This window comes from Manis javanica, chromosome 6, assembly GCF_040802235.1.
Source record: "Manis javanica isolate MJ-LG chromosome 6, MJ_LKY, whole genome shotgun sequence".
NCBI lineage: Eukaryota > Metazoa > Chordata > Mammalia > Pholidota > Manidae > Manis > Manis javanica.
The window spans coordinates 30,427,836-30,453,511 of NC_133161.1; the positions used below are offsets into that span (position 1 = coordinate 30,427,836).

Below are 25,676 nucleotides of genomic sequence, written 5' to 3' on the forward strand. Positions count from 1 at the left end.
GACCTGCCTTCAACAAGAGTCATATTATATCACTTTAGTTAGAATCCTTCCTTACCTTTGATGTTTCCTCTTAGCAATTTTGTATGTACTGACCCTCGACCAGTTTCCTGGCCATAAAGTGGAAGTCAAAACTTTTGTTTGCTTATTTGTCTTATATATACATAGGAATGTACGAAAATAGAATACTGTGGTATTTAGCTACTTTAGTAAATAGGGAAGTTTGAAAGTAAGCCATCCATAAAACAGCATTACATCAGTTAAGAAGAAAACTCTTTAATTTTGGATTAAATCAATAAGAACATTCATATATGGTTTTACAGCCCTTTCCCACTTTGCTATTATTGGTATGTTAGCTGACTCTCCATTTCTATCTGATCCCAATATGGCTGCCAAATCTTTACAAATTGTGCCTTCCTTATATGATAGCAGCATCCAACATAATGTGTTTCTGAAAAGAACTTTTGCTCTATACCTGTCTTACCTGGAGCAAAAGCTCTCGGCAGATGTCCCATTATGTCTTATTGACTGAAATCAAGTTCCGTGCCCACCCTTAGAGTTGTTTTTGGCAAAATATGGTACAGAAGTCATGACTGGCTTCAAACTGTGATTTATCCATTTTGCCTGGGCACATTACTATCCAAATGAAATCAGAAAATGGCTACTACACAGGCAAGCGACCAGTGGTATCTAAGATAACCATGAATACTAGTAAGCTAGTGAAAGTGATTTATTATCTATTGGTTGCAAATGTGTTTTATGATGCTGTAGCTCTTCAGGTCACCCTCAGGAACACAGCTTACATTAGATTTATTTGTGAATTTTTCTTTTTGTAGATTTCTTTTACATTTGTATTTCTTTCAGAAGACCCACAGGCTGGACTATTTTATGTATATGCTTTACTTCCCTTGACTCACGGGCTTTCACCTCCCTCATTTTCTTCCAAAAACATGTAAATCTCCTGATTATTCTGTTCAGAAAGCTGTCTTCAGATATTTAACATAAAAGAAAAACAGCTTAAGGAAATTAGGGCATTTTGTTAGTCATTACACATATTTTGTAATATGCAAATTTCAGGACTTCTGTAAGGATCTCAAAGTTCTATGAAATTGTTTTCAAACATCGTTTATTCAAAAATATGAAATAGTTTTGTTCTGGGGACAAGCAATTTTTGATATTGGGCTCTCCCCACTCTCTAATAAAAATTTTAATCCTTTGATTAATTTGATAAAAATTGAAAAACTAATGACCAAATAATCCATTTAAAAACATGGAATTATATTAATTATTTTACTTAACTTCACTTAAAACATTTAATTATTTTTCTTGAAATTACAGTAAGGACCAATAGCTAAGAACCTGACTTTCAAATTTTTTCCTAACATGAGGATGGGTTATATAGTAAGTCACACAAGTTCTTTTCTTTTAAGACCAGTATGGGACATATTTATGATAAATATGACATTCAGTGAAGATGTAATGAAGATGATATGCAGAGAACTAGAAAATGACTTTTCCTCTTACAGAGCTGCTTAGAGACATTTCTATGTGTGATTATATGTATATAATACAGGTTTTTGTATTTATTAAAACTTTAAATGTTGGTGATAGAAGTTTCCATTTAAGTAAGGTATTTTTTAATGCATGCCTCTTTAAAAAATGACCTTTGTAACCAAGAAGCAATTTATTCTGTCTCATTGCAGGATCTAATTCATAATTTAATTCCCACAGGAACCCACTGTGGATTATAATTATAGTGATTTGACACTGTGCCTTAATTATATTGCTGTCAATTGTAGATCATGTTTGTGTGCATTTCCACTCTGAAAAGTGATAAACATTAGAATTCTGTGTATAATTTTATAGTATTTGATAACTGTCTTTATCCTTTTAACTTATTTTGCATGTTTAAAGTTTTATGAACTTGAAAAATTATAAAGTGGTAAAATGTCATTTGCTAATTATGAAATGACTAGCAGTCTTGAAATTACTGTTTTTAATACTTTATTTATATGATTTCCTATTCCCTGGTTTCCTAATGACAAGAATGAATGAGTATGAACAAGTAATCAAGCATTATCTGTGTTAAAGTATGAAGTGGAACACAGTTTCTTCTGCTGTAAATTTTCTTGTCCATATGGTAAAGGTACAATATTGGCACTGAAGCTTGGAAGTCCATCTGGACAGAACCTAGTTTTCCTGGATAAAGCAAAGCTTTCTAAACCAAGCCATCTGTTTGTGTGCCTTAAAAGAACCTGTAAATAACATAAGGCAATATGTGCATATGGAAAGAGAGATCAGAGTAAGGTTGATGTTTATTTAGCACAATAGAAAACTATTTTATCACCTATTGAGTATTCTCAAATGTATTATATTTGCTGCCTTGGACCAATAAATACTGTCTCTGACCTGTAAAGAATAGCTAATGCATGTACTAATCATCAGTATCCAAAGCTCATACAACTAGAAAGGATCCCAAATTTTTATCAGTCTAGCCAGCTACTCTTTCTTCTTGGCCATTGAAGCATCTCTACTTGTTCCTTTTATCACTGCATTTCATAAAAATCTTTCAGAAGATTTTAAAAGAGTACATCTTAAACAAGAAAATATAAGGAATGGATATGAATGAATTACTCTGGGGAAAAATGTGTTTAGAAAAATTTTATAACTACCTATTATGAGGTAGCTTTAATATATTGCTGTGGTAGGCAGCATTTTAAGATGGCTCTCAGGACTTTGCCCTTGGATGTTAATCCTGTATTCATTTATGTTTCCTTTCATGGTAAAAGTGTTTTGCCTATGTAATTAAGGTTACTAAACAGTTTACCCTAATAGACGTGAGGTAATCTAAACAGATCTGTCGTAGTCATATTAGCTCTTTATAAGCAGAGTTTTCTCCAGCTAGTAGCAAAAGAGGAAGTCAGAGAGAGATGTGCTCAGGTTAATCTGAAAGTAAATATGCAGTTCTTAAATTGTATGTGGGTGCTACATGGGCAAGGAATTGTAGATAGAATCTAGAAAATGAGAGCAGTACCTGGCCAATAGCTAGTAGAAAAATGGGAATCTCAACACCTAACTCCATCTAAATCTGGCAGCACTCATACGAAAGCCACAAACTTATAAACACAGTTCATATTTCTCCTTTCAGTACTGATAGTGTTGGAGTATATATATGGATACTGAATTATCTAAAAGTGGAAGAATGCATTTTCTCTGTTGATTTATGTTTTGGGAGCAGATAACTATACTGGAACAGCCAGTTGTTCTAGGATAGTAACTATGATGTCACTAGGTACACACTTTTGTATACAGTTTATCGTCACAGTGATGTGAAGTAAAACTAATCTGATATGCATTTAGCTATGTGCATAGCTATTGTACACCATGATATTTAGGTATAAATAGTATTTCCCATTCTTTGTCATCACTTTAAACAAATTAAATTTTTTCTTAATTAGTTTTTTAATATACATAATTGATGTGATAAATTTACACAAACTATGATTGGTCATAATCACTGGTAATTAAAATGCTCAAGTTCACAGATACATGGACACTATGCTTGTTCTAGTTTGAGTTCCTCAATATATGGTATTATGTTGAATCCAAACTTACCTTGGCACATTCCAGGTTGAGAATTCACATTTTCCAATTTCACATTTTTTCCCAGACTACTCTAATTCCCCTTGGAATCCTGTGAGTATTCTTTTTCCCGTTGACTAGGATTTTGGAGTTTTAAGAGAGAAGTTACTACTAAAACACCACAAAATTTTATGGTGCAATGTGAAGGGCAGAGGAAAAACCCAGGAAAGGTCTTTGATAAGGTAGATGAACTGGGAAGAGAAAACAAAAAAAAAGAGGAGAAGGAAAAGAACTCTTTCTTTGTATCTTCCTCCCAAGTAGATATCAGAACCAGGAATAAGTGCATTCTAGTCTTATTTAAAAGGTCTCCCCAGCCCAAGAATTGTGTCTACCTGTTTACTCTTATCTAAACTTTCTTTAACAAGAAAGACTTTCACTTCATGGTTAAAAACAAAATCCTTTAAAAGGCAAACATGGGAGAATTTTCACTTTTAAATAAATGTGTATATTCACAATATCTAATCTTATACTGGAACAGAAAAAGTGCTGAATGTCACCACAGTGTTGAAAAGGGATAAGTAAATTTCCTTAAAGGTGTTAAAGGAGATGTCAGTGACTCAAAACAAGTTTCCTCGCCTGAGCAATTTTACTAATTGCTGCATTATCTTAATTTGTGTGAAAAGGAAAGTTGGGTACTGAGGGTAAAAAGAAGTCATGGAGTCCTGGGCACCTAGGGATGCAAAGTATGCACCTAGGCAACTTGGAGGAAACCACAACTCACAATGAACCCACGTTCTACTAAAAGGCTGACTCAAACCATCTCTAGAAAGTAGGTCACAGATAGCAGCTTTTACTCTATAAAGTCTTTCAAATGATATTGGCAATGTGTAAAGGCCACATTTAGTAGGAAAAGGAAGACATTGTTTTGGTTCCAAAAGATGCAGTGTTAAAGATTGGGAGTATACATGTTATATATCTTCTTTAGCAATACTCCTGCTAAGTAGGTCTTGTGCCAGGATCAATAAGAGAAAGGCATCGAAGAGAGAGTACATGGTGTAGAAGGGAAGAGATACGTAATAGATTTCCCCAGGTTTAACATATCAAGGATGTTTGATATTTCCATGGCTGGGCTAGCTATGCCTTGTGGTTTAGAGGACCCCAACAACAAGTCACTCTGGAGTTATACTCTATTTGTGAGAATTGAACAAATGGGAAAAGATTGAGCTGGAACTGGAACACCCTCATGGTGATCTGAAAAATGTGAGATCTCGTTGTACATTTCAAAGAGTTCACACAGGAGCCCCAAGAAAGCAAGCTCACCAAGAAGGCAGAAGGCACTGAGGGCTGGCATAGTTGTCCAGAAAGATGGTGACAACTGAGAGGCATTTAAGAACCAGCTAAGTATAGGACACTTTGCCCCTTTCCCACCAGCCTTCCTATCTCTTCCTTACTCTAACACAGAAAAAGAAGTAGGCTTTTAATAAAAGAGGGTATATAAGAACCAGAATCATGCCCCATCCATCTTTAATCAGGATATCAGCTCACAACCTCCAACAGGTTAGAAAGTAAATGGAATGTAGTTTGAGCTTGGAATATTAAGTGAATAGATCAAAAAATGACTGCAAAATTGTATTATCTAACTGAAATCACAGAAAATAGTAATTCAACACAGTATTAGTTAAGGTAGTGACAAGGGGAAATAAAATAATGTCACATTTATACCCCTCTGAAAAGAGTTTCATGAAAAACAACAAAAGTGTCACTTAAAACTTAAGTACTAGTTATATTTCTCAAAGATTTCTAGATATAACTAGCCAATTTGTGAAATAGTCAAGATATCTAATTGCCAATAATCAATTTGTGTATATCCCCCTAATGCAGGAAAACACCTTGAGCTGTCTACTAATTCAGAAAAGATCTTTTAGACTTAAAAATATTTTTATTGTAAAATATTTTCTACTCAGCCCTCAACTAGAAAATATAATTCCATAAATTTTCCTTCTGGCTTTTTGAAGTTTATTTGAAGTTTCAAGAAACTGAACAAGTACTGAAAAAAATAATGATTCTTACTATTTTTCTTCAATGATTCAATTACAATAAAGGTGAAACTATTTGATTATAAGCTTAGTTTTCATGAAATCTATTAGAAAAAAATGTAATATTTAGTAACTTTACTACCTAATTTCTATACTGATTTAAAATGATTGGTTTTTAGGTAACTCCATTAATTGGATTAAATCAAGAGTACATATTAAAACCCATAAATATTCAAATATTATTTCTATAAATTTAATCTCTGAGAATTTGATCTGCATTTCCTTTACCATGTGTTTACTTTTACATCTTAGTTCTTCCTACACACAAATTCTGGAACTCCATCTTTATGTAAAATGTCTAATATTAATTTATGTCTTGATATGGAGCCTTGGAACAGCTAATTCTAAATTTGTTTTATGTAATCAGGAAGTAATGACCTGAGTGAATGCTGAGTACATTTGTTGAGTATAGGAGTACAAAAACATCTTTTTCATAGTGATTTGGACTATATTTAAATTGACAAAGTTAGGAGAACAAGCTCTTCAAAATTTATGCACTCTATCTTAAAATCAAAACAGTTATCAAGTTAAAAAAAATCTCAGAAACACCAAATAGACAACAGATCATTAAACATAGGACAGTGGGATTTCGTTTTATTGTAGAAAGAAATTGTATCTGTCCTCCTGTCTAATCACTGAGTCTCCCATTTTATGAAATAAAGAAAAGGTATAAGTGTTTCATAATCAGGTAATGGTAAATATAACAGTCTTTAAAAACTGCTTCAGATTCTTTGTATAGCACATCTCTGATATTTTCAAGATATAAAGTTGATGAGGCATAGAAATGCTCATTCTGTTACTGACACCATGAAAGAAATGGAACCCATGACAAGTGTTTTTTCTCTGAAGAATGATGAAGTGTTTTGTGAACAGTACATTTTTGGGGAAAGAGTATAATGAAAACCAAGAATGATAGTGAAGAGGAAATACTTCCTGACATATGTGAGTTTTAATAACACTGTTTAGATTCAGAAAATTTCAAAAATATGTTAACAGTTTAGGTGATATGCTTAAATGTAATGGTAATATAGATATCAGTTTATTATAACTATAAAAATAATATTTTAGCAATAACAATTGTGCATTTATGTATGTGTTGGTGACTACAGTATAATGAAAAGAGGGGAGCAGAGGAGCAGGGATTAAAACTGGTTTCTAAGTGAAATAACGATTTTAGACCAGTCCATTTTTAATGTCAAGTACTTAGTCTACAAAATAGAAATAGTAATGCTGACCTTGGTTTGTTGGGAGGACTAAATTAAATGAAATAATATGGATGATGACAATTAACAATGCTTGAAATACAGAAAGATACCAGTAAACATATCAGAATGTCACTACATATTGTAACTAATATTAGCTTTATTAGTTACACTCCAGTTTTATTAAAGTTTAGCAGTTGTTAATCCATACAATATTTCTTGAATCCCTCACCCCATTCTTTGTAATTGTAGAATACAAGTTATTCCAAAGATTAGTTTGTAGTTTGGGTTGAATCACTAAATCAGACAATAAGAACAAAATTCCTTCAGTCTATTGAAAAGGGCTTAAATTATGTCCAATTCATACAAACACCAGTATATTTCTTTTACACCCAGTGATGCAGCTCAGAGAACTACCTTTTTTCCTCTACTAATTTTAAATGAAAGGGAACAACATGAGGCAACTTTCCTACCTCAAGCCTGGCCTAATTCATTCTATGTCATAAGAGCATGAGGGATCTCTTCAATGTATGTATATCCAATGAGAACAATGATCTTAGGTCTGCCAGTTACTCACCATTGCTCCTGTAATCTATAGAAATGGTAAATAAAACTCATTCCAAAGCGACGGTGATTACACCATGTATCCTAAATCATTCTGACAAAAAACAAGTTTTCCAAATTTAATTTTCTGAATATGTTTTTATCTTCTATGTAGTCAGCACTTGTGACTACAGATGATTTAATTGAAGTGTATGGCAAGACCCCTGACCTCAAGGGTCACAAAGCAAAATATGACTAGAAATTTATATTTATTTTAATTAAATAGATTAGGCAATCAATGTTTTAGACAATCAGAGAAAATAGAGATTAATGTTGATTTCAATAACTGCAGGAAACCACCTAGAAGAAGGTTGATAAGGTTTGGATTTAGAAGAATGGCTACAATTTATATATGTAAAGAGAACTAAGAAAGTAATTTGAGGGAGGTGTGTGAGTCCAGTGAGAGACCATTCAGTTGAAGGCAAATTGTGGATTCTGTGCTAATCCAGAGAGTTTATGTTGAATAGGAATGAAATCAGACTTGGATACAGGCAGAGCTTTGAAAATACAACTTTATAGGCCAAAAGAATGAATTATAAGATTTTGAAATACAAGATTACTTAAATAAATACTTAGGATATTATTGTAAACCATAGTTTTGAGTAGAAGGATACTAGAGGGAAGAACTTGGGAAGTCATTGCCAGAATCCTGATGTTATGTGATAAGAATATAGAGTTGAAAAAGAAAAAAAATTGCATTAAAAACAAAATAATTATTGAAATAAATAATGGAGAAGATACACATTAAATAGGTGAAATAAGACAGAACTAAGATATAGTCATTTTGAGTGATTTAGTTAGATTAGAGAATAAAAATAAGAATCCAGATATCCTGGCTCCCAGCACTGGACTTTTTAATTAAATTAAAGTCTCCTAAAATGATGTCGTGGTGGTAGGAAAAACTCCTTAAAATTCTCTGTCTTTGTAATTTGTTGTCATTAATACTACTGCTCTTTGCTCAGTCTGTTTTGTTGTTTATCCCTCTTAAAACATTGACAGCTTTATTAAACGTGCTACTGAATCAAGGATAATGATGATGATCAGTAGAAGCTTTTTAGCAATCTCAAATCCTAATAAACTTTCTACCTTCTTCATAGGATAATTGTATTAATGATACGTAAAGCCTAGTACACTACCTGGGACATAATAATTCCCCCATAATGGTAGCAAATATTGTGGAGTATTGATATTCAAATACTGATACCTATAAAACTATAACGGTAACACCTGTGTCAGTTTCCTTCAATTTTTATCAAGTTTTGCTTTTTATCACTTCCTTTAACATTCTTTTGCTTTTCTCTCTTGAAACATCCTTGCCCATCAGCCCTTCTGGACATCTCTCCCTGACTTAACTCTTGCTTGTCCATCAAGACTTTGTCACACCAATATGTTTACATAGTGTCTATGGATACTTTAACATTACAACAGCAGAGTTGAGGAGTTGCAATAGAGCAGAAGTAACCATGTGGACTGAAAAGCCTAAAATATGGACTATCTGACCTCTTACAGAAAAAGCTTTCTAGGCCCTGCTGTAGACTTGCTTTTGCCTCTAGCATATTTTTGTTGCATGAGAAGTCTGTGTGTAACCCATAACCAGAATTACTATCAGAACTGTTTGTCTTTCCTTAACCTAGTAGCAGAGGGAGTAAAGACTGAAGTACAGATGACCAAGTAGGTCATTGGTAAAGATGCCTGGATTACAAATAACAATCATGGACTACTGGAATATTTAATGAACAAAGTCACAGGAAGAAATGGATTAGCTGCAATGAAAAATCAGCATTCTTAGACACTTGCACTATAAAAAATCATCAAAAAAAGGCATTTATACCTTCTTTACAAGAATTAGTGTATTCAAATATCTGCTGGGTGATGGCCTCAGGAAATAACAGAGATAGGCTTCCTGGAAAGCTAGTAGATTGCTTATAAGAAAATGCCAAATGATCTAGAAAATGGTGTAGTCTCTTAAATCAGTAGTAAATGTATGGGGGGTTTTGGTAGATTTCTTTTTATTACCCAATAGAATAGAGATAGTGATTTATTTGGTAAAGCCAGTATCATACTGCAAATGTTCTGATGAGATTTGGTACTGATTTTGTGAGAGCTGTTTTGAGAGAAAACCTAGTCAACATTTTGTTAAGTTTTTTTAAATTAATATGTATATTTCAAAATATATTCGTACAATTCCTGGAAATGCTGTTTCATTCCTCTTCAGTTTCAAGAAGACATAAAGTATCTCTCCCTGATGCTGGTTCTTAACAATCCCCAGGCACACTTAGCCTTTAAAATCAATCTCACTTCACTCATTTTTCATTATATCACTACAAACAAGGGAAACAAAAAGTCCCACCTGCATCGAGATTGTAGATTATGATGTAAAATGTGCTGATGTAATCAACTGAAATTTAAAATAACCACATCATGAGAGAGCAGTTTCTCTACTTGCTGTGTTCTTCAGCTTGATGATACTGGTTTTACCTTGAGTGAGTACACAGTTCTGCTTAGCAAATGATCACAAATAGAAAAACATTGGGTAAAGGGAAGCAATAATAAATGATCACGTATACCAAAATAGTAGGAAAATTATAAGATTTAAGTAAATTGATTAATGGGAATGGAATTATGAAATGCTTTTTTCTTTAAAAATTGTACAAACTTAACATAATGTTGGGGGGCACAGGAAGGCAGTATAGCACAGAGAAGACAAGTGGTTACTATAGCATCTTACTATGCTGATGGACAGTGACTGTAATGGGATATGTAGTGAGGACTTGATAATGGGGGAATGTAGTAACCACATGTTGCTCATATGAAACCTTCATAAGATTGTATATCAATGATACCTTAATAAAAAAAATTAATTTAAAAAATTGTGCAAACTTGGTTGATCTCAAGAAAGGCCCCAGCTTAACCTTCTCACAGAGCATATAGTGCCAGTTGCATTTGGGCCTCCAGCTGCAACTTACCCCAGACTGGGCACCTTGCTCCTAGGCAGCTGCTACCAATTAGTAGCTTCAATCTGCAAGAACCTGGCAAGGTGCATGGCCTTGGCCTCTGCCTTCTCAGAATTTTTTGAAAAGTTTTACATTAGTCAAAACGCTAGTCTGGTTTAATATTGTCGTGAGCGGGGGTCTTGTTGCTGGATTCTGATGATCCTTTTTCTCTTGTGTCCCTCTAGGCTTTATTGTGCTATCTTGCCAGTTTGAGTCCTCACTGTGTGCCTTGCTCTCTGCGCTAGTGATTGTACCATCATTGGGAATGCTGTCTATAGCAATCTTTGACCTATGCCCTGTCTGACCTTCTCTTGTCAGTGGGTGATTTGCAGAAAAATAAACAAGCTCCAGTGTTGCTGTATACAAAAAATCTATTATCATTATTTATTAGGGTCTCTGTAAAGTCTATGTGTGCTAGATGCACCACCCAAGCCCTTGAGCAACTATATTGCCTGGTTTTTAAGGACTGGTAGGAAAAGTGAAAGCCACTGCCCTGTGTCCATTCACTTTTTGGTTAGGAGAACCAAGGAAGAAAAGACAACCTGAGATAATCTCCTCATCAGCTCAGTCCCCGAGTACATACACTAATGAGATTTCCCAGGAAGAAGAAACCACATTTATACCGTACTTATAAGTATTTCCCTTGTTAAGGATTACCTGAGTAAACAGAACCCAAATTGGTGAGGCATGCCCCACTGGAAAAAGTCATAGTTGGTAATTTAAATATTCCCCATTTTTCATAAGGGGCTCTTAGGAATCTTGCCTAGAGACACCTTCATGGAACAAAGAGCTGTGTCCAAAGAGGGAAATTCTAGGAAGAGAGCTTTGACATCTCTTTGCTCCATTTGAGCCTTTGATTTCCTGTAGCCTTGATATTATTTAGTAGAGGTTGATACTGGTCATTATCTCTAATTAATTTGGCAATTTCACCCTATGTGTTAGCTCAGAATGTTGACCTTTGTGTGAAACTGCCTACTTTTGAATCCCTGTTCTCCCAATTATTATCTATTTAAATTTGAATGCATTACCTAATCCTTCAGTCATTTAATTTCCCTATCTTAAAATGGTGATTATGAATAGTTTCTATTTTAAATTAATTGATGTAAACCTAAAACAGTGGTTGAGTCATAGCATTATCATTGAAACTCAAGTTTGGGTTCTGCCTAGTGATAGCTGACATGTATTTTTAACCCATTATGTGCCAAACACTGTCTTAAGTACTTTATAAGAATCCTTTCTCCTCTACTAATTCTGTGAAGCAGAGAGCAGTACTTACACAAAATGGAAAAGGGAACTGAGACTGGAGTTTTCCCTATGTACTACCAAGCCATATATTTATTCTGAAATAAAATATAATCATGTAAAATTCCTTTATTCCCAATGAATTTATGGGCTATTGCTTCTCAAAATATTATCTACAGCATTTGTTTCTCCTGAGCCCCACCAGAGACTCATGCATTTTTAACAAGATTTCTATGTATATATTTTAAGTACTATAGAAACCACTGAAAAGATTTTAAAAGTGTAATTACTAATGATGCTATGGTGGAAAATATTAAATCACTAAAATAACTTATACAAAACCAGGCAGGAAAAGAAAAAATGGACAGAGAACCTATCAAACAAATAAGAAATAACTAGCAATATAACTAATCATACTGAATAAAATAAAGAAATCATCATACAATAAAAAAAGCAAGACCCACCTATATACTGTCTATATATACCACTTTAAATGTGAAGACAAAATAGATTAATATAAATGCATGGAAGAAAAAATACCATGCAGTCATCAATCAAAAGAACTTTGGAGGGTCTCATGTTGGCCAACTTCAGAACAAAGATAAATAACAGGTATTTTTTTAAAAGAAAAATGCTAATGATAATGAGGTTATTTCACTGCAAAAATATTCACTAAATATTTAGGCATCTAACAAGGGACTTGAAAATACATAAAGGAAAAGTTGATAATAAGAAGTACAATAATTTGTAAAGATAGTTGGAAATATAAGCACTCTTTTCTTAGTAGACAATAAAAAGTAGTCATTAAATCAGTAGGAATAAAATAAAAACTGCCATAATTGATTTTTCTGAAATTCCTCCCCAAAATAGAAAATACATATTCTTAATAAGTGCATAGGAACATTCACCAAAGTAAAATATATTCTGTTCACTAAAGCATATCAACAAATTTAAGACTTAAAATCATACAAAGTACCTGCCCTGAACAACAAAGAAAGATAAAACAAATAATTAATTGAATATTGGTCACTAAATGAAATATATCTGTAGTCTCTGAATATCTAATACACAAACAGTCCACTTCTATTTAACCTCTTGAGTCATATATGTCATAAAGGAAATTATAAAATAGTATTAGTTGAATGGAAATTCAAGGATAATATATCAAAATTTGTGAAACAATTCATTAGTGCTTTGATGGAAATTTGTAACATGAAATATAATAGAACAAAGAAATGAAATTTAACACAAAGTGGACAGAAGGAAAAGTATAAAGAAGAAAGCAGAAAGCAGACAAAAAATGAAATTGAAACAGAATAGAGAAAAATCAGTGAAAATAGATCTGGTTCTTTGAGTAAAACTGATAAACCTCTGGTAAGACAAATCAAGAAAAAAAGAAAAAACAAGTTATGAATATCAAGACTGAATAAGTGGACATCACTACAGATCCTATATATATTAATAAAATAATAATAATACAAATATTCTAATAAAATAGGCCACTGAAGTAAGCAAATGCCTTGAAAACACAAATTATAAAACTCAAGAATAAATAATCATAAAATCATATTTTTAATAAACTTAATTTGTATTTTAAAGTTTTCCAATGAAGAATACTCTGGGCAGAGATGGGTTTATTAGAAAGTTCTATGAAACAAACAGAAACACTGGTCCAACACAAACTATTCCAGAAAATAAAAGACGAGGGTATACATTTTAAGTCCTTTTATCAGGCTAACATTACCTTGATTCTAAAACCAGATACATTATAATAGAAGAAAAGAAAACATTCCTTGTAAACATAGATGTTAAACTCCTTAAAAAAGTGTAAGGAAATTGAATCAAAAAATATTTTAATAAAATATAATACATCATGGTCAATTGAGGTTTTTCTCAGAACTGCATACTGGTTCTAAATTAAAAAGTCACAATGTAATTCACTGTATCTACAAAGCAAAGAAAAGAAATCGTATAAACATTTTAATATAATAATGCCGAAAAAAGCTTTAGACAAAATTCAAACTCATTATCAAGAGAGGAAACTTCAGCAAGATAAGGACATTTCCAGTAAAACTATAGCTAACATAATCCTTACAATTTTCACCCAAACATTGCAACAAATAAAAAACAAAAGACTATCTACTTTTAATACTCCACTTAAAAATCATACTGGAAGTCTAAGTGCAATAAAGCAGAAAAAGGAAATAAATGCATACAGATTGCAAAGGAAGAAATAAAATTGTCTCTATTTGAAAACTACCTGATTATCTATTTAGAAAGTCTCAAATAATAAACAAATACATTTTATAATTATTAAAAAATTTAGCGATGTTACAAGTTATGAAGTCAGCAATAAACATTGTGTCACTATAAGAGAGGCTCAAGATGGCTGCATGAGTAGAGTGGCTGAAATCTCCTCCCAAAACTATATATATTTTTGAAAATACAACAGATAAAACTATTCCTAAAAGAGAGACCAGAAGATACAGTACCACAGCCAGGCTACATCTACATCTGTGAGAACTCAGCAACTCATGAAAAGGGTAAGATACAAAGCTATGACCTGGTGGGAACTGAACACTCCCCCCACCCAAGCTCACTAGCAAAAGGAAAGGAGTGAGGGTGGGGAGGGAGTGGAAGCACAGGACTGCTAAATAACCAGCGATAGTAATCAGCACCGGGAGCACAGACACACACTGCATGGTGTACTAGATATTAGAGAAATGGAAAAGTAAAATCCGATATGGAGACTGTGAGCAGGTCCCCACAGCTGGCTCCCATGGGACAAAAGAAAATCAGGTGCCTTTTTAAATATTTAAATGGACAGGGGCTTAACAGGTGGATGGAATCGTCCTGACATGCTCAGTCCAGCAGGCTGAGAATCCTAAGGGACTTAAGGCACCCCAACCCCCTGGAGTAACCAAGCCCCAAAGCCCCTCATGGTGATAAGCCGCCTGCCATTCATCCTGCTCAGCCAGTGCTGCAAGCAAACCAGCTGATCTTTCACAGCTGCGGAGCAGCCAGAGAGCAGCCCCACCCACAGCAACCACACAGAGTCTCCTCCCAACGTGCAGCTAACCGGGACACACCCAGAGGCTGCTGCCAGCACATAGCTGTCTGGCAGAGACAGGAAGCTGGGGAAAGGCATGAAGGGGTGCCAATCTTGCAGGGACATAAACCTGGTGCATAGGCCATTCCCCTCAGGGCTCTGGGCTATACTGAGGGGTGCCCCACCCATGGAAGGTAAGGAGATTAACCGAGAGGCTGCCCCCTATCTGTGGGTACCGACACAGGCAGCAGAGAAGGGCAACGTGAGAAGGAAGCAAAAAAGGACTTTGTTCTCCCAGCTAATACCTGAACCACCTGCCTATGACCACCTCTATTACCAAGTAAAGGCAGAAGAATCTGCTCCAGTCAAGAATCACTCAGACAACCCCAGAGAGCGGGCCTGGGTAGACAGATATTACCAATCTCCCTGAAAAAGAATTCAAAATGAAGGTCATAACCAGGCTGATGGAACTGCAGAAAAATATGCAAGAGCTAAGAATATGCCACCCAAATAGGAAGTGTATTTGAAGAAATAATGGCTGAAAAATTCCCCAAGCTGGGGAAGGAAATAGTCTCTCAGACCATGAAAGCCCACAAATCTCTCAACACAAGGGACCCAAGGAGGACAACACTAAGACATATAATAATTAAAATGACAAAGATCAAAGACAAGGACAGAGTATTAAAGGCAGCCAGAGAGATAAAAAAGCACCTACAAAGGAAAACCCGTCAGGCTATCATCACACTTCTCAACAGAAACCTTACAGGCCAAAAGAGAATAGGATGATACATTTAATGCAATGAAACAGAAAGGCCTTGAACCAAGAATACTGTATCCAGAACAATTATCATTTAAATATGAAGGAGGGATTAAACAAATCCCAGACAAGCAAAAGTTGAGGGAGTTTGCTTCCCACAAACCACCTCTACAGGATATTTTAAAGGGACTGCTCTAGATGGAAGCACTCCTAAGGCTAAATAGATGTCAGCAGAGAAAAAAAATCACACCGAAGGAAGCAGACCAACCAAATACTAACTAAAGGCAAAAAATAAAATCAACTATTCACAAAAGCAGTCAAAAGAAACACAAAAGAGTACAGAATAAAACACCTAACATATGAAGAATGGGGGAAGAAGAATAAGAAGGGAGAGAAAGAATCATAACACTGTATTTATAATAGCTTAGAAAGAGAGTTAAGTTAGATGCTTAGATAGTAAAGAGGCTACCCTAGAACATTTGGTAACCACGAACCCAAAGCCTACAATGGCAATAAGTACCTATCTATCAATAATGACCCTAAATGTTAATGGTCTAAATGCACCAATCAAAAGACACAGAGTAATACAATGAATACAAAAGCAAGACCCATCTATTTGCTGCCTACAAGAGACTCACCTAAAACTGAAAGACATGCACAGACTTAAAGTGAAGAATGGAAAAAGATATTTCATCCAAACTATATGGAGAAAAAAGCTGGTGTAGCACTACTTGTATCAGACAAAATAGACCTCAAAACAAAGAAAGTAACAAGAGATAAAGAAGGACATTACATAATGATAAAGGGGGCAGTCCAACGAGCAGATACAACCATTATAAATATATATGTACCCAATACAGAGCACCAACATATGGAAAACAAATACTAACATTTAAAAGAGGAAATAGAATACAATGCATTCATTCTAGGAGACTTCAACACACCACTCACCTCAAAGGACAGATCCACCAGACAGAAAATAAGTAAGGACACAGAGGCACTGAACAATGCATTAGAAGAGATGGACCTAACAGGCATCTATAGAACATGCCACCCAAAAGCAGCAGGATATACAGTCTTCTCAAGTGCACGTGGAACATTTTCCAGAATAGACCACATACCAGACCACAAAAAGAGCCTCAGTAAATTAAAAAAGATTGAAATTCTACCAACCAACTCCTCAGATCACAAAGGTACAAAACTAGAAATAAATTGTACAAAGAAAACAAAAAGGCTCAAAAACACATGGAGGGTTAACAACATGCCCCTAAAGAATCAATAGATCAATGACCAAATTAAAACAAAGATCAAGCAATATATGGAGACAAAGGAAAACAGTAGCACAACACTCCAACTTATATGGGACACAGTGAAGGCAGTTCTAAGAGGAAAGATTATAGCAATCTATACCTATTTAAAGAGGGAAGAACAATCCTAAACATCATTTTGTTTGATGTTTCTCAGGTGCTTATTAAAATGTTTATTTTCTCAAAGTTGGCAATTTGATTTTTTAAAACAAGTGTTCTGTATCCTTCAAAATAAAAACAATTCTCTTTGATACAAATTTCTGATTAATCTTTAAAAGATGCAGCTTGTGTGATAGAGAAAATCATAGAATATAGGTAGAAGTTAAAAGATCATCCTTTTAATTACAAAGAATAAATCTTTTAGGTAATGCTTGGTAAAAATAAAGAGTGAATGAATTACAGTGCACTAAAGTGTAACCACCCAAGAACTGTGTGGCAATACTGTTTGGTTGATTAATTTCTCCTCATCCCTACAAATTGTGAGGAGAGACTTGATTATTCTAGTCAACTACAAGAGTACTTGAGAACTTCTTTTAATTAATAAATATCCTATCTGGGTTAGGGATTAGATGCAATTAGATTAGTAAATTAGTTTAAATAACAGCAATTGCTAGGTAGCTGCAAATTAGCATTATTTAACAGTGTTTAAAGTGTTAGAAAACTACTGAATTATGTTGCATAATTTTTGTTTCCACTACAAACAATAGAAACCATATGCATGGAAGTTCATGACATTGTGTAGTATAATATTCTAATACAAATAATAATAACGTTATTTTTAACGGTTTTAAGTGGACTGATAAAATATTTCCTTTCTGCCAAAACGAAAATAGAGACATTCTCTCAAATGAAGTATGACTTGCCTCCTTCAAAGCTGATTATCCAGGCTTTTTCTTGGCCTCACCAGGTAGAATCTCGTTTTTACTCACACAATATAATTTTCTCATTTTTTCCCCTAATTTTTTCTTAAATCATATTTTAATCTAATAAAAGAGACAGCCACTTTTTGCCTGTAATTGTTCAGACTTCCCGTCTTGACCTCTCTTTTGCTTTCGGAGTCCTCTATAAATTCACAATTACTTCTAAAACTTCAAATGCACCCTTCTTGACCTCTTTCTACCCCTTCATTCTTTGATCCACCTTTGGTAACAATGTCTTACTTGGTTGTGTTATTTTTTTACATCTGGCTATTCATTTCTTCTGTGCCCTTGCATGTGACCATGAAATGGCTTTCTGTGCCCTCCTCACCATAGATGCAAGGGCTGTGCATCAATTATATGTGTAGTCCCCGTGCTGAGACCACATTACAGTCATAATATCTTGTTTAAGAAATCCTAAATAGGTGAATAACTGGATAGCTGGGTGACTGCATGAATTGAGTAAGTGTACAAATGGCCATGTATTAGTTAACTTATACTTCCACACATCATCTTAGTAAATAATACAAAGAACTTTTTAAAGTAGTTTTATTGTCATTTCTGAAAATCCTCAATATATATTTTAAACTAAGTCTTTTGATTTAGCTTATATATTTGGGGAAAAGCCACTATAATTAATTTACATGAGAATCATCAGTTTTCCTGACATTCCATGTCACTTGGATAAATCTGAACTCATTTTCTGCTGACAGACATGCTAACAAATTTTTATATTTACTGCTTTGGATCATAACTGATTTGGGCAAAGACCTGCTGTTTTGATTAATGGAATGTATTGGTCAGAGTTATGTGCTTATTAATGTATATATGTGTATGTTTTTGTCCAATTGGTAGGCAAAGAAGATAGTTTTGTGTTTTAATATCATTATATTGAGTGATTCTCAGGGTTCTTCTTTTGTTTGAATATAACTAATGATTTTGAATTTATTCCAGGCCTTATACATATTTAGAATGCTATTTTTTATTTCAGGAAAACATTTTGAATACATGTCATCCTTCTTTGTGAAGCAAACATGAAAGCTATCTTAGCTCACATTGTGCATGGACTTAATACAGTTTCCAACAATAAAATATATGTTGATTATTGCTTTGCATTTGGCTTTTCATGCCAAATTAAAAATGTATAGATTGTTCAAAGGATTAAGGTTGCTAGTTCAGCCTGAAGAAATTTCATGCTCGCCCATATTCAGAATTTAATTTCATTATCATTCTACTGCAAACCACTTTTTACAATGGTTGTAATTATATATACTATCATTCTGAAAGCACTTAAATTAAGTTATTAAAAACATAAACCTTACATGTCCACTGGTCAGTGGAACTTGTAAGAACGTAATTGTTAATGACTGTCAAAATACTTGAAGTTTCAATGTTATAGAGCAGTGTTTTCCCAAAATGCATGCTGCAGAACATTAATTTACTTGGCTATTAATGTGTGATATTTGAATAATCATTTGATAATCAAGTAAAGCAGGATCTATCTGACAAGGAATTCTAAAGAATGAAAATGGGTCTCCAGAAGATGAAGAAAATTTTGAAAAAGCCATAAAAAATCTAAACACAGCACTAAATAAAATGCAGATTCCAAACAGTATTGAAGATATATTTAATGATGATTGCTGCCTAAGTATCACCAGTCTCCATCATTTTGGATTTTACCTCATGCCTTAAAGGAATTTGTAGCCAAATAGAGTCAAGGAAATTTAACTGTTTGAGGCACAATTCCTGATACAACTGCAGATTCAAGCAAATACATAAAACTGCAAAATATTTTCTGTGAGAAAGCAAAGAAAGATGCTGCTGCTGATCATTTTGCCAAATTACTGCAGTCTATAGGCCTGCAGAGGAAGAATTAAAATTACTCTGCAGCAATTCTGCATTTCTTGGAGTGGTAAGATGTTGATCCTCTATGGCTTAGATACAATTAACAAGGATGAAATTATTTCCATCATGGATAACCCAGATAATGAGATAATATTACTTAATGTTACGGGCTGTTGATAGATGTTATAAACAACATACAACATGAGTATCTGGTAGATAACCAAAAGTATCTAACTATCAAGTTGAAGAATAAATAGGAAAACTGATGTCTCACTGGCTTCCTTCAGGAACATGGATTATCTAATGGTGAAAGGTGATTATGTCCATGAATTTTGACGATATGGAGCTGCTGAGCCACACATCATTGCTGCTTTCTTAGGGAGAGCTGCTGCTCAAGAGATGATCAAAGTACTTAACAAACAATTTGTAATTTTTAATAATACATGCATTTATAGTGGCATGTCACAAACTTCAGCAACTTTCCAGTTGTAAAATAAGCATCCTATGTAATGTGTAAATGATTGAAACTGTAATCATTGTTCTCAGGTTGTGCTCTAGTCTGTAAAATTTTTCCAAGAGAGAACTGTTAAAATGTTTCCTTAATAAGCATTTTTTCTAATTTGTAAAGAAAGGAATCAAGTAAAGCTAGGAATCATTGAATTAGACTATTATGTGAGTTTCCTTAATGCAGTTCTCAAAGTCTGTTACGTACAATGAAAATTTAAATCAGCTTCCACTAAGGCAACAATGAGAGTAAAAAGATTTGACAGTCCTCAGTCCTTAATTTGCTTTACTTTTCAGCACTACTCACCATCAGTGACCCCTTTTTATTTTCACAATTCAAGTTTTTTATTTGCTTATGAATAAATGTGTTCACAAACATCAAAATACATATAACCAAGTATAAAGTGAACAGCTTCCTTCAACCAACTCCACACCCTTACCCACTCCCTGTCCAGATATTAAATGTCAACAGTGTCTACTTAATCCTTTCACAATTTCTTTATGTGTAGATTAGTAAGCACATACATTATTTTTCCAGTTTTACACAAAGATTAGCATAGCAATAGATTCATTAGAATATGCAAACACCTTGTCCTTTCACCTAATAGATTATTCGGGAGATCTTTCCAAGTCAGTACATAGTAGCTTCCTTGTTTTGTTTTGTTTTGTTTTGTTTTGTTTTGTTTTGTTTTGTTTTGTTTTGTTTTACAACTGTATAGGCTTTTGTTCTCTCAGTCTCTCTCTCTACATATATATAAATCATAGTTGATTTAATCTATTTCTAGAGTTGGATATTAAGTTGTTTCTAAAATATTGGGTGCTATACACAATACATTACTTTTCATCTGTGCTGGTATATCTGAATGATGACAACAACAAGGTGAAATTAACTAGTAAAAAAGTACTGCAATTATAATTTTGATAGGTGCTGGCAAATTGCCACCAATAGGGGTTACACCAAACACATATTACTAGTAATATTCTCTGGCCATGGAAGATGATACCAGTTATTCTGTTTTTGTCCAGTCTGCTGGGTGGAAAATACTATCTTGGTGAAATTTTAGTATGTATTTGTCTTAAACTGAGCATAGCTGATTATCTTATCTTTCCATTGGTTTGAGTCCTTCTATTTCCTGTGCTGTCTTTTCCTATTCTTTACTCATTTTTCTATTAGATTTATATGATCTACTTATAACTTGATAGACACTTTTTTTTTAATTGAAGGGTAGTTGACACAGTATTACATTAGTTTCAGGTGTACAGCACAGTGATTCAACATTTATATACATGATAATTCTAGCTACCAGCTATGACCATACAAAGTTGTTACAATATTTTGACTATATTCCTTATGCTATACATTACATCCCTTTTACTTATTTATTTTACAATTGGAAGTCTCTACTTTTTTTTTTTTTGAAAGGGTATCTCTCATATTTATTGATCAAATGGTTGTTAACAACAATAAAATTCTGTACAGGGGAGTCAATGCTCAATGCACAATCATTAACCACCCCAAGCCTAATATTCATCAGTCTCCAATCTTCTGAAGCATAACGAACAAGTTCTTACCTGGAGAACAAATTCTTACATAGTGAATAAGTTACATGGTGAACAGTACAAGGGTACTCATCACAGAAACTTTTGGTTTTGATCATGCATTATGAACTATAAACAATCAGTTCAAATATGAATATTCGTTTGATTTTTATACTTGATTTATATGTGCATACAACATCTCTTTATTATTATTTTTAATAAAATGCTGAAGTGGTAGGTAGATGCAAGATAAAGGTAGAAAACATAGTTTAGTGTTGTAAGACAGCAAATGTAGATGATCAGGTGTGTGCCTGTAGACTAAGTGTTAATTCAAGCTAGACAACAGCAATAAAACATCCACGGATGCAGAAGATTTCTCTGAAAACAGAGGGTGGGAGGTTCTAAGCCTCACCTCTGTTGATCCCCAATTTCTCACCTGATGGCCCCCCTGTGACTGTGCCTGTCTTAGGTTGTTCCACCCTTGAGGAATCTTACCCGTCTCTGGCTAACCAGTCATCTTCTGGGGCCATACAGGGAAATGTAAAGTTGGAAAGTGAGAGAGAAGCCTTATTGTTTGAAAAGGATAGCTTTTTACTTCTTTGCATATTTATGCCCTGTGGCTTCTATGCTCAGCATTTGTCTTGAGGTATCTTTACCACTTGGAAGAATTATGATACTCGATAAGTTCGATATGAGGCACGAATTCTATTTAAGGGTAGTAATTAGGAAGGAAGAAGAAAAGCTATAGAAGTAGCAAGTGGAAGAAAACCTGGGAAGATTGATTATTTCTTTGACATATCTTCTTATAGAGTAACTTCAGCATGTATAGGTTTTAAACTACTAATTAAATTGTGCACACACATTAACATAATAGGAATACAGTTACATAACCAACGCAGACCTATAATAACCAGCCATCTCCAGTGAAACCAAGAAAACCAGTTAGGCTCCTTAGGCATTTATGAAAACTTATCTATGATATGGTGGATATTGTCCAACTGAACTTGAACAGTCTGAGAGAAATCAGACAAATTAAAACAACCCATTCCTGGGGACTGTTCACATCCCATATGTTCTTTTAACAGTAGATAGTCTGTAGTTATAAGATTTGGAGCGTGACAATTTGCACTTCAACTAATTCTTGATTGAGTTCCAACAGTATAGATACAGTCAAATTTTTTTTTTGCACTGTATGCACAGGCCAGTTTAGATATCTCCTTTTTCATTCCCATGGCAAGTCCAGGAACCAGTGGGATGAGTGCATCTACAGCTGTAGCAGCGTGTGGATCTTTGTTGGGGTTTTTTGATGATCATCTTCTGGTATGAGTCTTCCAGAAAGTGCTGATGTTGGAAGTTCTTTTTCATATCGTATCTTAGTTCATTTTCTGGGTAGCCAAATTCGGCTTTGATCCTCTGTATAAACACAAACGGACTCTGCCTACACTTTTATATGCCCTTTATACCATTGTGTAGAACTCATTGGAGGTCACCACACAGGAACAGCCTTTTTTTCTTTTTAAGAGAAAGAAATATTATCAGAAAAATGTACCTCCATAGCCGATCATCTGACACCCTTTAAGTGATCAAAATTAAGGGTATTTAAAGCGTGCATCAATCATTGATTTACAGTTAGTTTTATCCTATCAGGGAGTAATCCCCCTTTTCTTTTTTTTTTTTTCTTTTTGTTATCATTAATCTACACGTACAAGATGAATGTTATGTTTACTAGGCTCTCCCCTATACCAGGTCCCGCCTATAAACCCCTTTACAGTGACTGTCCATCAGCATAGCAAAATGTTATAGAATCACTACTTGTCTTCTCTGTGTTGTACAGCCCTCCCCTTTCTCCCACCCCCCCATGCACGCTAATCTTAATGCCCCCCTTCTTTTTCCCCCCCTTATCCCTGCATACCCACCCATCCTCCCCAGTCTCTTTCCCTTTGGTACCTGTTAGTCCATTCTTGGGTTCTGTGATTCCGCTCCTGTTTTGTTCTTTCAGTTTTTCCTTTGTTCTTATACTCCACAGATGAGTGAAGTCATTTGGTATTTCTCTTTCTCCGCTTGGCTTATTTCACTGAGCATAATACCCTCCAGCTCCATCCATGTTGCTGCAAATGGTAGGATTTTCCCTCTTCTTATGGCTGAGTAGTATTCCATTATGTATATGTACCAAATCTTCTTTATCCATTCATCTACTGATGGACATTTAGGTTGCTTCCAATTCTTGGCTATTGTAAATAGTGCTGCGATAAACATAGGGGTGCATCTGTCTTTCTCAAACTTGATTGCTGCATTCTTAGGGTAAATTCCTAGGAGCAGAATTCCTGGGTCAAATGGTAGGTCTGTTTTGAGCATTTTGATGTGCCTCCATACTGCTTTCCACAATGATTGAAATAATTTACATTCCCACCAGCAGTGTAGGAGGGTTCCCCTTTCTCCACAGCCTCCCTAACATTTGTTGTTGTTTGTCTTTTGGATGGCAGCCATCCTTACTGGTGTGAGGTGATACCTCATTGTAGTTTGAATTTGCATTTCTCTGATAATTAGCGATGTGGAGCATCTTTTCGTGTGTCTGTTGGCCATCTGTATTTCTTTTTTGGAGAACTGTCTGTTCAGTTCCTCTGCCCATTTTTTAATTGGGTTATTTGTTTTTTGTTTGTTGATGCATGTGAGCTCTTTATATATTCACGACGTCAAGTGTTTATCGGATCTGTCATTTTCAAATATATTCTCCCATACTGTAGTGTTCCTTTTTGTTCTATTGATGGTGTCTTTTGCTGTACAGAAGCTTTTCAGCTTAGTATAGTCCCATTTGTTCATTTTTCTGTTGTTTCCCTTGTCTGGGGAGATATGTTCAAGAAGAGGTCACTCATGTTTATGTCTAAGAGGTTTTGCCTATGTTTTTTTCCAAGAGTTTAATGGTTTCATGACTTACATTCAGGTCTTTGATCCATTTTGAGTTTACTTTTGTATATGGGGTTAGACAATGGTCCAGTTTCATTCTCCTACATGTAGCTGTCCAGTTTTGCCAACACCATCTGTTGAAGAGACTGTCATTTTGCCATTGTATATCGTGGCTCCTTTATCAAATATTAATTGACCATATATGTCTGGGTTAATGTCTGGATTCTCAGGTCTGTTCCTTTGGTCTGAGGCTCTTTTCTTCTGCCAGTACCAAATTGTCTTGAATACTTTGGCTTTATTCTAGAGCTTGAAGTTGGGGAGTGAGATCCTCCCTACTTTATTCTTCTTGCTCAGGATTGCTTTGGCTATTCAGGGTCTTTGGTGTTTCCATATGAATTTTTGAATTATTTGTTCCAGTTCATTGAAGAATGTTACTGGTAGTTTCATAGGGATTGCATCAAATCTGTATATTGCTTTGGGCAGGATGGCCATTTTGACGATATTAATTCTTCCTAGCCACGAGCATGGGATGAGTTTCCATCTGTTAGTGTCTCCTTTAATTTCTCTTAAGAGTGACTTGTAGTTTTCAGAGTATAAGTCTTTCACTTCTTTGGTTAGGTTTATTCCTAGGTATTTTATTTTTTTTTTGGATGCAGTTGTGAATGGAGTTGTTTTCCTGATTTCTCTTTCTGTTGGTTCATTGTCAGTGTATAGGAAAGCCACAGATTTCTGTGTGTTAACTTTATATCCTGCAACTTTGCTGTATTCCGATATCAGTTCTAGTAGTTTTGGGGTGGAGTCTTTAGGGTTTTTTATGTACAGTATCATGTCATCTACAAATAGTGACAGTTTAACTTCTTCTTTACCAATCTGGATTCCTTGTATATTTTGGTTTTGTCTGATTGCCGTGACTAGGACCTCCAGTACTATGTTAAATAACAGTGGGGAGAGTGGGCATCCCTGTCTAGTTCCCGATCTCAGAGGAAAAGCTTTCAGCTTCTCGCTGTTCAGTATAATGTTGGCTGTGGGTTTATCATATATGGCCTTTATTATGTTGAGGTACTTGCCCTCTATTCCCATTTTGCTGACAGTTTTTATCATGAATGGATGTTGAACTTTGTCAAATGCTTTTTCAGCAT

At 34.6% G+C, this 25,676-nt stretch overlaps 1 long non-coding RNA gene and 1 pseudogene across 4 annotated transcripts in view; both read left to right on the forward strand.

Annotated features, from left to right (window-relative positions):
* LOC118973392 (uncharacterized) overlaps positions 1 to 25,676 on the forward strand; it is a 379,284-nt gene that overhangs the window by 59,815 nt on the left and 293,793 nt on the right. The gene's annotated exons all lie outside the window — the stretch shown is intronic.
* LOC108402328 (NEDD8-activating enzyme E1 regulatory subunit-like) lies at positions 14,952 to 20,082 on the forward strand (annotated as a pseudogene).